Here is a 15,270-nt window from a genome sequence, read left to right as displayed (position 1 = left end):
AGCATTTGTTCTTTACATTCGGTGGCCCATATAGAAAATGGGCATTTGTTTTTGGCTGTTTATCATTGAACTAATAAATAACTAGTGACTCTAGCCACCATAGGATTTAAATAAATAAATAAACAATTCTAAAAAAAAAAACACCATAACTTCACCATAATACAATTCATGTTTTCCCATTCACACTAAATAAATCACATCTAAATAAAAATAATAAAAAATCTCAATGCTTATTATTACCTCAAAATAATAGTGAACTGTCCAATTTGCATGATCTTTGAGCCATGTTCAAATGTTAGCAAATACTATTTTCATGTAACATTAATTATTTTTTTAACAAGATTTGTCAAACATAGTATGTCCACGATGTCACATAAAAGAAAAAGAAAAAGAAAAAAGGTTCATATTTGCGTACTATTTATAGGCAAGCCATGGTAATACTTTACAAAAGGTTTAATTTGTTAGGCATCTACCAACATGAAACAACCATTTTTTTTTTTTTTTACCACATTTCAAATTAAAAAAGAGAAAGATTGTAACCCTCTGGTGTGTATATATACTAGAAATTTGCATTTTAAACAATAATTATATTCAACCAAAACAAATACAGTTTAGTATTATCATGTGACATCCCCTTAATAAAATTAAAATCTATTTGCCATGTGCTTCACATTTTTGGCAACAAGGAAATGGAGACATTAGCACATGCTGCAGATGTAGATGGATGTTGCATAGGTTCAAGGCTCCATTGTGAGTTCATTTTAGACTATAAATACATATAAATTCAAAGAACATGGTTCCAGTACCTCACACGGGGCCCTGCCCCACGCTTTGGACAGCCCAGAAAGCAGTGAGGGTGATGGCAGAGATGAAGAATTCAGAAGTCACAGATTGATGTGGAAGTCAGGCATTTGAGTACATCCTATGCCAGTCTGGAAAATGTGATCCATACACAACCAGAGGTCAGGGAAAATGCCACTGCCTATTGACCTCACTACTTGTTCTTGTTGATTTTTAACTTGTGCTACAATCATTGCTTTGGAATTCAAAGAAAGAAACAATTTTTTAATTATTTTTTTTAAACACTAAGACATGGTTTCACTACTCTCCAGGCAGTGAAATTGCATCTGAATTTGTGTCAAGTTTTTGACATTTTCTCATGCGAATGACATTCCAAATTAAATATAATAATACAAGATGAAATGGAATGTTAATAATGCCTTTTGATACTTTTCTGAAACACTACAACCTTTTCACTGCTTTTCAGATAGTGAAAATGCATTTGAATGTGTGTGAAGTTTCAGGCAATTTGCCTAAAATAGTGTAGGGGTGAGTGGGGCACAACCTAACGCGGGGTTAGTTGTAACACACTTGTTTTAAATATTTCCACACATGCTAGCATGATGAAACTTAGTGTATTTACTAGTTGCCATATCAACACTATATAGAGAAATAAATGCGCAAAAATTCAGAAATCTTTGGAAGATGTAATTGAACATTTATTTAAGCATAGCAAAAGTAAATTTCTTATGTTAATTTTTCATCCCTGTTTTCTGTGTTTATTTAAAATTAGACATATCTGATATTATTATTTAATCTGTTATTGAACTGTTCTTTAATGCTGATCTAACCAGCAAAAGACACTAGCAGGGTTTAAATCCCAGTTGTGCAGGTGGGGGCATGTTGTAACACTGCGTTACAATGAGCCCCTATTAGAACTCTTCCATTCCCATTCTATACTTTTATGAATTCTATTGACAAACCATGAGAAAAAGGTGAATAAAGACTGGGTCAATGTTCAGAAATTATTAATTATATTAAAATATAAATATTAAATATATTAATATTAAAAGGTCAAAGGTCAGATTTGGAAAATGATTTTATCTTTAATATATATAGCTAGAATATAATGTCATTTTTTTCCAGCTGTGATTTCATATTTAGTCCCATACATGGATAAGGGATATTACAGAGCCCCTAAAGGGACATGGTGGTGGAAAGAATTGGGATGGGAGACATTTTTTTTTTTTTCAAATCTTTTGCGTTCTCTCGCAAGACGTTTGTGTCCCCCAAGAAACTTTGTGTCCCCTCGTGTGTTCTCTTGCTAAGATATTTGCGTTCCCTCGCAAAACTTTTGCATTCTCTAGCAAAGATATTTGCATTCTCTTATTGCAAAACCTGTTGTGAGCCCGGATAAACACTTCCTGTTTAATGTCCCACTGGCAGTGTTTCAGTATGTTAACCATGGAGCGGTTCTGTTTGAACTTGGACTCAAATATAAAGAAATTCAGTAAAGTTGGTAATATATTCACAGATTTGAACTTCCTGGATCAATAACTCGTGTGCTAAAACACAAATGACGCCCTTTTCCAGTCATAGTAATGTAGACAATGAGCTACGACTACGACTAATTTTCCTCAAAACAGGCTTTATAATAATTGGTCTCTATGAGCAGACGGCTGAGAGACAAGTCCGAAGGGACCGCCTGCAAAGTGCAAAACCCAAAACCCTTTTGCACATTTTATATTATGCAAAATATTCAATAACTTCACTGTAACACATTATACTGTCACCAAATACAGTTCACACATCACTCACTGCTCTCCTGCTGGTTATTCTACAACACTTAGTTTGATATAAATGCATAATTTTAATGATTATTTATTATTAAACTAAATCAATGACTTTACGGTTATTCAAATTTTTTTATAATAGGCTATCCGTTTATATTAGGCTATGAAGCTTGTTTTGAGGAAAATTGGGCTGTAGCTCGATCTATGTTACTATGATTGGAAAAAGGTGTAAATTGTGTTTTAACAACGTTTAGCTCACGAGTTATTGATCCGGGAAGTTTAAATCTGTGAATATATTGCCAACTTTGCAGGGAATGCAAAATTTCTCAGGGGAACGTAAAGGTTTTGCGAGAGAACGCAAAAGATTTGAATAATAGTTCCCTTTCGTTGTCATTCCGAGTTACGTCGGATGACGACGAATGGGGTTTCGCTTAGAAAGCCTATCAACTTCGAGTATTACAAAACGAGCCAATGGCAAGGAAATGCCATGGGTCTGCGGAATTTGCATGGCGTAACTCCGCCCCACCTCGTGGGTATAAAAGGAGGAAGCCGGCAGCAAGCAGATATGTTTTCGCTTCGGAGCCAAGTGTATTCTTCTCTCCACAAGCCATCTCTGAATTGTCAGCTTTACAAACGAGTACCTCGAGTGTTGGTGTGACGGCGATCTACGGCGAGAGCGTGCTTCCTGCTGATCTGTTGCAGTGGTCTGCCAGTCGGTGCGTTTCTCCCCGGGTGCTTCAACACTTGAGTTTTCTCTCACTAAAAGAGCTTACACGTGGCACGTCTTTTTAAAGATGTCTCGCCCGTGTACTTCTGGTTGCGGCAGATTGGTATCGGACTCTGATGGGCACGAGCGTTGCATAGTATGTTTGGGCATTGATCATGCTAGAGCAGCGCTCGTGGATGACTCATGTTCTCTCTGTGGGAACATGACCATCGCGTCATTACGGTCGAGACTCAGTGAACTCGCAAGAGTGAGAGTCCCCTCATCCACCCCCCGTCCTGCGGCTGGTGGCCAGGGTGATCTGAGGGTTACGGTCTGGAACAAGGCGCCGACTATGTGTCCGCGACCCCAGCCCCCCTCTTCAATGACGGTGCCCGCTAGTGAACTGCTGATTCCCGCGGGTCTACCCTCTGGTGGCCCGCGTGCTTCAGTTGAAGCTACAGAGGAAGATGCCATGTCTGTTGCAGCATCACTTGGCGGGTTTGACTCTTCTGGAAGTGAGGGCTCGTCACAGCTGCCACCTTCCGGTGTGCATACGGCTGTGCTCGAGTCTGATCCGGAGATGACGGCCATGCTTTCCCGGGCAGCCGCGAGCATCGGACTTGAGTGGAGGCCTCCACCCTGTCCTGAGCGCTCGCGGCTGGACGATTGGTTTTTGGGTAAGGCCGCCGACCCTCGTCCTCGGCAAACCCCAATACCTTTCTTCCCGGATGTGCATGATGAGATCTCGAAGTCCTGGAAGACCCCCCTGTCTTCTCGGGACCGCTCGCTGGTCTCATCCGCCTTTCCTCCCCTCGATGAGGCAGCTGCCCGTGGGTACACTGGGCTTCCCCCGGTTGAACGCTCTGTTGCCATGCAACTATGTCCTCAGAGTGCTTCTTCTCGGGGCGAGCCTAAGCACCCATCCAAAGCCTGTAGATTTTCGTCGACCCTGGTGGCGAAGTCTTACAGAGCGGCGGGACAGGCGGCTGCTTCACTGCATGCTATGGCCACTCTGCAGGTCTACCAGGCCCAGATGCTCAGAGACATGCACGAGGGTAGGACAAACCCAGGGCTCTTTGATGAGCTGCGCGCCGCGACCGACCTTGCTCTCCGGGCGACGAAGGTTACCGCGCGCTCCCTGGGTTTGGTGATGTCCACAGCTGTGGTCCAGGAGCGACATCTGTGGCTGAACCTGGCTGACATGCGGGACGCTGAGCGGACCCGTCTGCTTAACGCCCCCTTGTCCCAGGCCGGCCTCTTCGGCGGTGCAGTTGAAGACTTTGCCCAACAGTTTTCAACTGCCCAGAAACAGACCGAGGCCATCAAACACATTCTGCCCCGCCGGCCCGCTGCTGCCTCCACCTTGCCGGCCGGGCAGACGCCTCGACCTGTTTCCCGCCGAGGGCGCCCTCCTGCGGCTCCCGCCCCTCCCGCCCGGACCACGCAGCAGCCTCCACCCAGGGCCGGTCGCGGAGGAAGCCGTAAGAAGGCGCCACAGCCCTCTCCTGCCCCGCCCCCCGCTAAACGCCGGGCCAAGCGGCGCTCCTGAGACGGGCTGCTCAGGGATGATGATTGTTTCTCAGGAGGTGGTAGCAGGACCACTCCTTCCCCCGGTGGAGGGCTGGGGGAGAATCTTTTGTTCTCCACTCCCCGCTGCTCACCCACGGGTGGGCAGCACCCTAATGTGGTTAAAGACAGAAACAATCCCCTCTTCCCTGAGCTCACAGAGTTCTCGGGCGACACAGAGCGCCGCCCACAAGCCGTGCTCTCCTCGCCCCCCTCTGTCCCAGAGGCGGTTGACATGGCGTGCCGTCCACGGACCGCTTCGCCCCTGTCCCCCTCTGTCGCCAGACCCCTGGCAGAGCAGGCCCCCGCGGGACGACCAGCCTGGTCCTCCCCTGGCCCCCTCTGCCAGGGTGCGGTTGCTAACTGTGCCCCCTCTCCGGGCCGCTATGCCGTCCACATCTGGGCCAGTTACTCCGCCTCGCTGCCCCTCCGGGGGGACGCCTGTGGCTCGCATGATCCCGTTGGTTCAGTTCCTGGGAGCCTGGCTAGAGCTTCCCCGTCTGTCCCACTGGATCGCGCGTACCGTCAGGCTCGGCTATGCGATTCAGTTCGCACGGTCTCCTCCCCGCTTCAGGGGAGTCCGCTCCACTTTGGTCGGTGGCAATGCCCCTATCATGAGAGCAGAGATTGCCACCCTGCTGGCGAAGGGTGCAATCGAGACTGTCCCTCCAGCCGAGATGAGGTCCGGCTTCTACAGCCCCTACTTCATTGTCCCCAAGAAAACCGGTGGGTTACGGCCAATCCTGGACTTGCGCGTGCTGAACCGCTCCCTTCACCGGATGCCGTTCAAGATGCTCACCGCCAAACGCGTTTTCGAATGCATACGGCCCCAGGATTGGTTTGCAGCGATCGACCTGAAGGACGCCTACTTTCATGTCTCCATTCTTCCTCGACACAGACCGTTCCTCCGGTTTGCTTTCGAGGGGCAGGCATACCAGTACGCGGTTCTCCCCTTCGGGCTAGCCCTGTCTCCTCGCATCTTCACGAAGGTCGTCGAGGCGGCCCTTGTTCCCCTTCGAGAGCAAGGGGTTCGCATCCTGAGTTATATCGACGACTGGCTGATCCTAGCTCACTCTCGAGATCAGGTTTGCGAACACAGGGACCTAGTGCTCCGGCACCTAGCCCGTCTGGGCCTTCGGGTCAACTGGGAGAAGAGCAAACTTTGCCCCGTGCAGAGGATCTCTTTTCTCGGTATGGACATCGACTCGGTCGCCATGTCCGCGCAGCTTACGAGCGAGCGCGCGCAGTCACTGCTGACTTGCCTAAGACAATTCGAGGGCAAGAGTGCGGTTCCACTGAAACTTTTTCAGAGGCTCCTGGGGCATATGGCATCTGCAGCCGCGGTCACGCCGCTCGGATTGCTTCATATGAGACCGCTTCAGCTTTGGCTTCGCGACCGAGTCCCGAGGTGGGCATGGCAACACGGCACGTTCCGAGTACCAGTTACTCCGACCTGCCGTCAGTTCTTCACCCCGTGGACGAACCTCGATTTTCTCAGGGCCGGTGTCCCCCTGGCTCGAGCTTCCCGGCATGTTGTTGTCTCAACAGATGCCTCCACCACGGGCTGGGGCGCCATGTACAATGGACATGCTGCTGCGGGCTCCTGGACAGGACCCCAGCGGCTATGGCATGTCAATTGCCTCGAGTTGTTGGCAGTACGCCTTGCCCTGCACCGCTTCCGAGCGTTGCTCAGGGGTCAACACGTACTAGTCCGCTCAGACTATACCGCCACTGTAGCGTACATCAACCATCAGGGTGGTCTACGCTCCCGCCGTATGTCACAACTCGCTCGCCACCTCCTCCTGTGGAGTCAGAAGCATCTGAGGTCGCTTCGAGCCATCTTCATTCCCGGAGCGCTGAACTGTGCAGCCGACGAGCTCTCACGGCTTCAGCCCCTCCCTGGAGAATGGCGACTCCATCCCCAGTCGGTTCAGCTGATTTGGGACCAGTTCGGGGACGCTCAGATAGATCTGTTTGCCTCTCACGACTCGACCCACTGCGCCCAGTTCTATTCCCTGACCGAGGGCACGCTCGGCACGGATGCTCTGGCGCACAGCTGGCCGCAGGGCCGCAAATATGCGTTTCCCCCAGTGAGCCTTCTTGCGCACACTTTGCGCAAGGTCAGGGAGGACGAGGAGCAGGTCATTCTGGTTGCCCCTTACTGGCCCAACCGGACCTGGTTCCCCGAACTAGTACTCCTCGCGACAGCACCTCCCTGGCCGATCCCTCTGAGGAAGAACCTTCTTTCTCAGGGACGGGGCACCCTATGGCACCCTCGTCCCGATCTTTGGAACCTCCACGTGTGGCTCCTGGATGGGACGAGGCAGGTTTGAGTACCCTACCACCAGCGGTGGTGGCTACCATCACTTCCGCTAGAGCGTCGTCCACGAGACACGTCTATGCGTTGAAGTGGAACCTCTTCGTCAACTGGTGCTCTTCTCACCGAGAAGACCCCCGGAGATGCTCGATCAGTGTTTTGCTTTCCTTCCTTCAACAGGGGCTGGAGTGAAGGCTGTCTCCCTCCACCCTGAAGGTCTATGTTGCCGCCATTGCCGCACATCATGACCTCATCGAAGGTAAGTCGGTGGGGAAGCACGACCTGATCATCAGGTTCCTGAGAGGAGCGAGGAGACTGAATCCTCCTCGTCCTCCTCTCGTTCCCTCTTGGGACCTCTCAGTGGTTCTAACTGCCCTGAAGAGTGCTCCCTTTGAGCCCCTGCAATCAGTCGAGCTTAAGTTCCTGTCTATGAAGACAGCGCTCCTGGTTGCACTGGCCTCCATCAAGAGGGTTGGGGACCTGCACGCATTCTCCGTTGACGAAGCGTGCCTGGAATTTGGGCCGGCTTACTCTCACGTGATCCTGAGACCCCGGCCTGGATATGTGCCCAAGGTTCCTACCACTCCCTTCCGGGACCAGGTGGTGAACCTGCAAGCGCTGCCCTCGGAGGAGGCAGACCCAGCCTTGGCACTGCTCTGTCCAGTACGCGCTCTCCGCGCCTATGTAGACAGAACGCAGTGTTTCAGGACCTCAGACCAGCTCTTTGTCTGTTATGGTGGGAAGCTGAAGGGAAAGGCTCTCTCCAAGCAAAGGTTGTCTCACTGGATAGTGGACACCATTGCCTTGGCTTACCAGCAGCAAGGTCGACCGTGCCCCCTTGGTGTGACTGCCCACTCCACCCGGAGTGTGGCGTCCTCTTGGGCTCTACCGCATGGCGCCTCGCTAACAGACATCTGCAGAGCTGCAGGCTGGGCGACACCTAACACATTCGCCAGATTCTATAATCTCCGAGTGGAGCCTGTGTCCTCTCGTGTACTCGCTTCAACCAGCTAGTACCGGACCCGCTCAGGTGTCTTCGCTTGCTCGCCATTCCACTCCACGGACTGGATACGTGCGATATTTTCCACAGGTGAGCTACTCCGAAAGCCCTGAGCTCCTCCAGCACTCCTGACGTCGGCGCCAGTGTCTATTGCCTGTGCGTCGGCTAGGTGCCTCCCGTGTGCATGGTCCCTCCTCTGAGCGACCCCCACATGTGTATTTCCACTGTAAGCCTCTCTGAGCGTGTGTCTTTCCCTTGGCAAGCCACCTTGCCACCCCTGGGGTTGAAATATTCCACCTGCGGCTGGACACCCCAGTGTTTTCCATATGCTTCCTTCGGGTCATATGTGTATTCTCTAAGTTCCCCCCCTTCCGGGCTGGCATTAATTGCATACTTCCCCTAAGCTTGGGATATGCTTCCCAGTGTACCTTGGTATTCCTGTGTTATATGGAGTCCTTTGTCCAGGCTGACAGGGATCTCGATTTACGCAGGGCACTGGAAGACAGCTGAGAAGGTGGCGTGATTAGACTGGTAACCCCATTCGTCGTCATCCGACGTAACTCGGAGTGACAACGAAAGGGAACGTCTACGGTTACGTATGTAACCCTCGTTCCCTGAGTAGGGAACGGAGACGTTACGTCTGCCTGCCACTTTCCGCTGTACCGCGGGATCGCCTGAGCTCAGTCTTGGCTCCTCAGCGAAGAAACATATCTGCTTGCTGCCGGCTTCCTCCTTTTATACCCACGAGGTGGGGCGGAGTTACGCCATGCAAATTCCGCAGACCCATGGCATTTCCTTGCCATTGGCTCGTTTTGTAATACTCGAAGTTGATAGGCTTTCTAAGCGAAACCCCATTCGTCGTCATCCGACGTAACGTCTCCGTTCCCTACTCAGGGAACGAGGGTTACATACGTAACCGTAGACGTTTTTTCTCCCATCCCACACTTTTTCCACCACCATGTCCCTTTAGGCTGGGCTCCGTAGAATCTTGATGTTGTTTGTTCATGTTTGTCTGCGTGTTTGTCTGCGTAAAAAAAAAAAATATTATATCCTTTCTCATCTGTTGTTTTTATAGTTTTATTTTTCACTCAGTTGCAAGAGATCATAATTCTAGAGCATCCAGAAGTTATTCCAGTAATGGTTGAATAAATCGCCTTTAGTGCAGAAGTGTTTCTTTAATGAAGGCGGGCCAAAAAGCAGCTTTCAGTTTTGTTTCTGTTAATGTGAGGGGGAGGCACTGCAACACAGAAAACTCAACGTGTAGGAGACCGTCCACTTCCTGCCGTTCAAATAATGCAGATGATATAACCGCCTCCTTCATGAAATCACTCTTTGAGAGCATTCCAGTATATGACTGGCTGAGTGAGAACAGCGTCAGAAATAATGGACATCAAGGGATAAAAAGAGGAAGATGGAGAAACAAAACTGTAAGAAGAGACAGCTGAGGGGATCGTCCTCCCTCTGCACATCAGAGAAGAAGAAACAAGCCAAGAGACAAAACTGCCCCAGTGAGTCTAAAGCATTTTTACTGATAAAATGACAAGACAGTATCATTAATCAGGCATGTTCTTTAAAATATGAAGAGGTGCACTTTACGCTAACTCATTTGATTGTACTTGTTTCAGAATCGTCTACAGGACAAAACAATTCGCGACTTCCTGTTACATGTGGTTCTAAAGAGGGCCTCTTGCATTTGAAGAAATATAATAAAAGTAGGTGCAGAAACGTTTCTGTTAAAAAATTCAGCAATGTTTATGAGGAGCTAAGTTGTTGAATGTCTCAAGATTGTTATTATGGAGCATCTAACATCCAAAAGCTCTGAAACAAGTCATTCCAACAGTGGTTGAATAAACTCTTTCTGTCCTTAGAACAGGAGTGCATCTTCAGTGAAGGCCAGTGGTTCAAGCCCACTGAGTTTGAGAGGTTTGGAGGAAAGGAAAGGAACAAAAAGTGGAAAACCAGCATCCATAGCAATGGGATTCCACTCCAGAAACTCATACAGGTGCATACGATCGGTTTTCATAATTAATCAAAACTAAAAGCTTCAACTAATGCACTTGAGAGCACTTATAATTAGCTTTTTTATTTATTATCTTGACCTTGGTGATTAGTGAGTTGGAATTCATTTCAGAAATTCCAGTTAAATAATAGATATTCCCTGATATAAAAATGGACACAGACAACATAAGACAACATAACACTAAAGATGACATATTTAAATGTTATGACATATTATAACTTTGTGCTATTTTCTATACATAGGATGGCGTTCTTTCATCTAAAAACTTAAAAAAAAGCAAGGTTCAGGATACACAGGTTCGGCTGTTTGATGGTTTTCAGATTTGATGGAGGAGTTAACCTTTCTAGACTGAAGCTTTCAAATGTGATTTACTGTAAGTTAAGAGTGACCAAGATGTTCATCAACATTTCTCATTTAATATTCTGCAGAAGAAAAAAAACCCTGTGGGTTTGGAACAACAGGGTGAGGAAATTTTCATTTAATTGGAAATACATATTCCTTTAAATAAAATCTTTAATATTTTATTACAAGATATATAAGAAAAATTCTGTTTCCTAAATGTTTGTGTATTTGTTGTACAATCAGATGAGAAGATCAATGACAATCAAGATAATAATGATGATGATGATGATGATGATGATGATGATGATGATGATTATATTGACATGAGCGTGTTTCAACATCCTACCCTACCTGTTACCTGCGGTTCTGGCTCTGGCATCCTATACAAATCTCGCTTTGCCAAAGGTGTGTGAGTGGGAATGCTTTCATAATAATTACTATGAATATTAATATGTTGTCAGTGTTTTACATTTCTAGCTAGAAAATCTGAAGTGTTTCTTAAGAAAGTGTTTTCTTAAGTTATCAGGTTTTCTCTTGCATATTGACAATGCATGTAAATAAAGTGCTTGACTGCAGTGGTACAGGACTTTAGCACACAGATTTGTCTTCATATCAGAGTATTGTGGGAGATGCATAAGGACAAAAGACTCCTGGCTGAGCCCAGGGGATTTCACCATATTGAACAAACCAGTTGGGACATGGAGAAAAGACATTGTGGCCTATGGGATTCCTCTAGGAAAACTTATAATGGTAAAAACATTGACATTGTGTCAGAAAAATTCATATTTAAAACACTTATAAAACACTGTGTTCTCACATTCTTTCCAGAAAAGAGTTTTGGAACTGCATATGATAAACTGTGATTGTGAGATTTGTGAAGAACCAGATCAATACCTAGTAAGACATCATCATCATCTCACAATTAATATGTCAGAATATCAGCATGACCACCAAACCTTTCAGAATTCATTAAATTATTTATTTCTTTATGAACTCTTGTCCCAGCAGAATGATGACGAGTGTTTCGTGTGTCACTCTGGGGGAGATCTGGTGTGTTGTGACAAATGTCCTCGAGCTTTTCATTCACACTGTCACCAACCAGCTGTAGATGAAAACTCACCTGGGTGAGCGAGAGAGAAAACCATTACCTGGTCTAGACAAGATAAACAGTTGCCTTGTGTAATACTGTGTGTTTTGTCTGTACTGAAGCCAGTGGAGCTGCACATTCTGTGTGATAAAGAACATGGAGGATTCCAGTCAAAAGACCCAACAGGACGTTTTGAGCAGTCCAGTCTCTCAGTACACACTGGTAAAAAAGATGTCCTTCCCGTCTCCCTGTAACACAGTCTTAGGCATCTTACATTACGAACATTACAGTTTATAGCTTTGTTCACATCTACAGTCCTCATGCCTCCTGCAGCAGGAATAATGCATGTTCACAAAGGTGATCAGGGAGCCTACGGTGTTTTTCAGAGTTCGTAGAAAGGTCTCTTTAGTGTCCTTAAAGGTACACTATGTAACTTTAAGCTTCTATAGCGGTTAAAAAACAAAACTGCATGCATTTTGTGGAAGAACATGGTTTTGGTTGTGCTTTGCATGAGTGTGCAGATGAATATGGTTATTTCTCATAAATAAAAAGAGAGTGCTCATAATATATTCACTACTACATAATGACAACAACCATAATGAAATGACCCTTCGCAATAGATAATACTTTAAAATGAACTCTGTTGGAGAGCTACATATGGCAGTTTATCTGTTATCTGTTTATCTGTATGTTGAGTGATAAAAACTCTATCTCTGCGTCACTTTTCCAATCCCTCAGTTCTCGCCATCTCCGAAAAGCCAAGCCAATGTTGATTCTCATTTCATTAAACACTCTGTCACACTTCTCTATTTACGGATATGACGAATGACGTATGACGCATGTACACAATTTTCTCTTTTTGCTAGCAGACTCATAGGCGGAGGGTGAACCAACTCAAGGGTAAGGCTAAGTTGTGCGTTTCCCCTTGATGCATTTAAATAGATTTCCTACCCCCTATAAACATGTAGTTTTAACCAACCTGTCGCCTAGCAACAACTTAAACATCCCAGTATAAACGCTCCAGTTAACTCATTTGTTATTAACGCGACTATACCTTTACAAACTGTTAATTTTAGCAAAAAAGCAAGCAGTACTGTATGCCTGGCAGCCAATATAAATAAACACTGCCTTACCTAATGCAGCAAAATCCTGCGTTTAGACCTGGCATCATAAGCGTTGATGATGTCCTCATTGTTTCGTTTTGTGGTTATGTCACTCTCAATATGCAGCAGACTCAAGGATGAAAGTCTCTCCTGGCCCATTGTTGAATGCATCCAATTCTTTACGCGCCGCATAGCTGAAAAAGATCACTCGCATGTTGTGGTCCCCACCGGTAATGTTAGAGCCAACTTGAAAAGTTTTTCGAAGTTTGGATAAAATCCAGTCGAGAGTGCCTCCTTAACGAAGTCAGGAGATGTGTGACTTGAGTTCAGTAAATTCATCTCAGTACATGCCAATTTAGGGTTGATAGAGAGGGTGGTCGCATATTTATTTAAAAGAAACTGCGCGCCTTTTGAGTCACATTTTAGCACTGCATTCACACTCTTTGCTATTCCCATGGTCTGGGTGGAAAACCGGGACTGACACTCACCCAACAGGGTATCCAAAACAGGAAAATAGAGCTGTTGGGGCCATCTCTCTTTCATGCTTTGTGTGATGTTTGTTTGGTATTCTCTTTGTCCAAGGGAACTTGTGGCAACAGAGGAATCCAACGTTGCAGTTCTTTTCAGATTTCGCTTATGCGTGCGATCGTGTTCATCTTCACTGACTGAAATGTCAAGTGAATTACAGAATGCTTCAATCTCCATCCATAATTCGTCCCACTTTTCCACTTTTCAGGGGTCCTCATGTTCTCAAGGCCGTTTATTGTAGATTCCACGGATGAAAATGACCGGTTCTGCTTACCGAACAATATTTTCGGGTATTCGGGCAAGTAGGGTTGTGATGGTCCAGTTTCCTTTGTGCCCAAATCCACAGGTGTGCTGCTTTTATTTTTAACACACTCAAAGATCCATTCACAAGGCCTGATGCAGCCAGACTCACCGACTGTATCTGTTGATATCTGTGAAGACGAGCTTTCTTCTAAGTTTTTGTCAGATATTTGCACACTTGAATTGGATGGGTAAGGGCTGTTGTTTAGATCATTGCAGCTTGAAGTCTTTGTCTTGAAAAATGTTCTTATGTCCATTATGTCAACGAAATTGGCTGCCAGATCAAAATTAGCCTAATAGCCTAAATCACTTTTTTTTCTCTAAAAAGCACATAAACCTTCATTTTTAGCCGAGTGCCGGATATGGGTGTCATAAATTATTTTTTAAAATGAAATTTTGTATTTAAAATGATCACAATTTAATAAAAACATTGTAATTTATGAATTATATTGCTTTCATTTATTTCAAAATTGTTTATCGAAAAAAAAATCCTGCATAAATGAATTATCTCTGCGCGTGCGCATGCAATTTACGTTTTCCACAGACCACAGCTGAGCCAGCCCAGTCGCGCTTATCATTTGGTTTTGGAGTGGAGGAAACTGATCCTAGACCAGCAATTATGTGCAGCTTTTCTTTAGCAACTAATAGCAGGCAGGCTGCTTTTGAGAGAAAATTTCACTCAAATTGTATATTGCTAGTCTCAAGTTCATGGCCAGGGGAAGGCTTTTCCCCAGCCTTAAACACGCTCCGCCTATGAGCAGACTCTCCTCTGTTCTACGTTTTTTTATTTTTTTAAATGTGTTTTTTTTTAAATCTGGAGGTTCAACATTTAGCTGCTCCATGTCAGGATATTTTTAGCCAGATGGCATTTACACCTTTATCCAGTTTGACTCCTGTGTGATCGTTTAGAGATAAGTGTGATCTCATTTGAGTGGGTCTTGAGTGCATTTACACCTTGCTTCCAATGTTGTCAAGTTTGAACATGAATGATCATGATACAGTGACAGATGACGCAAACACTACACTGTTTTAACTCTTCTGGGGTTTTTTTCCAGCACTGCCGGTGTTTGCTGTTACAACTGCTACATGACTGCATGACTGCCCCCTGCACTAACGTAAATCTCTTCTTTAGCGTCTTCATCCATCTCTTTGTCATTATTTAAAGGTCTTATATGTGATGTACATACATGTGACGTCTGCACTGCTGGTGTTCAGGTTCCAGGATACAGTAAGAACATTTGTGGTCCCATGATGCTGGGCAGAGTGAAGCTGGAGCTGGAGAATAATAATTATAAAACCGTGCAAGACTTTGTCTCAGATATTGAACAGATTTTCAACAACTTTTGTACCTCCAGCGCAGTGAGTTTTTTCTACTTTTTCCGATGTTGAAAGACTCTTAACTTTTTTTTTCCAATGTTGTCTTATATTTTCTCTCTCTCTCTCTCTCTCTCTCTCTCTCTCTCTCTCTCTCTCTCTCTCTCTCTCTCTCTCTCTCTCTCTCTCTCTCAGGATAATGAGTCCCGTAGAATGACCTCTAGGCTGAAGGAAGTATTCAAGAAGGAGTTTAAAACAGTCTTTAAGCTCTTATAACATCATGCTGTGGGTTGAATTTGTTTCTACACCCACTGTAAATGTTTCTCTTTGTGAGCTTTGGTTCGAGGTGGCTGAAATGCAACCCTATGGCAGTGTTGCAAGATTGAGTGATTTTGAATTTGATGAATTTGGTGT

General features: G+C 45.8%; 1 long non-coding RNA gene across 1 annotated transcript in view; it reads right to left on the bottom strand.

Moving 5' to 3' along the window:
• LOC143721541 (uncharacterized) overlaps positions 1-15,270 on the bottom strand; it is a 323,157-nt gene that overhangs the window by 97,868 nt on the left and 210,019 nt on the right. The window lies entirely within an intron of this gene.

The sequence above is a fragment of the Siphateles boraxobius genome, unplaced genomic scaffold (genome assembly GCF_051911475.1).
Source record: "Siphateles boraxobius isolate OS27281-9 unplaced genomic scaffold, OSU_SipBor_1 66, whole genome shotgun sequence".
NCBI lineage: Eukaryota > Metazoa > Chordata > Actinopteri > Cypriniformes > Leuciscidae > Siphateles > Siphateles boraxobius.
The sequence above is the reverse complement of the archived record's forward strand: the minus strand, read 5'-3'. Positions and strand labels throughout refer to the sequence as shown.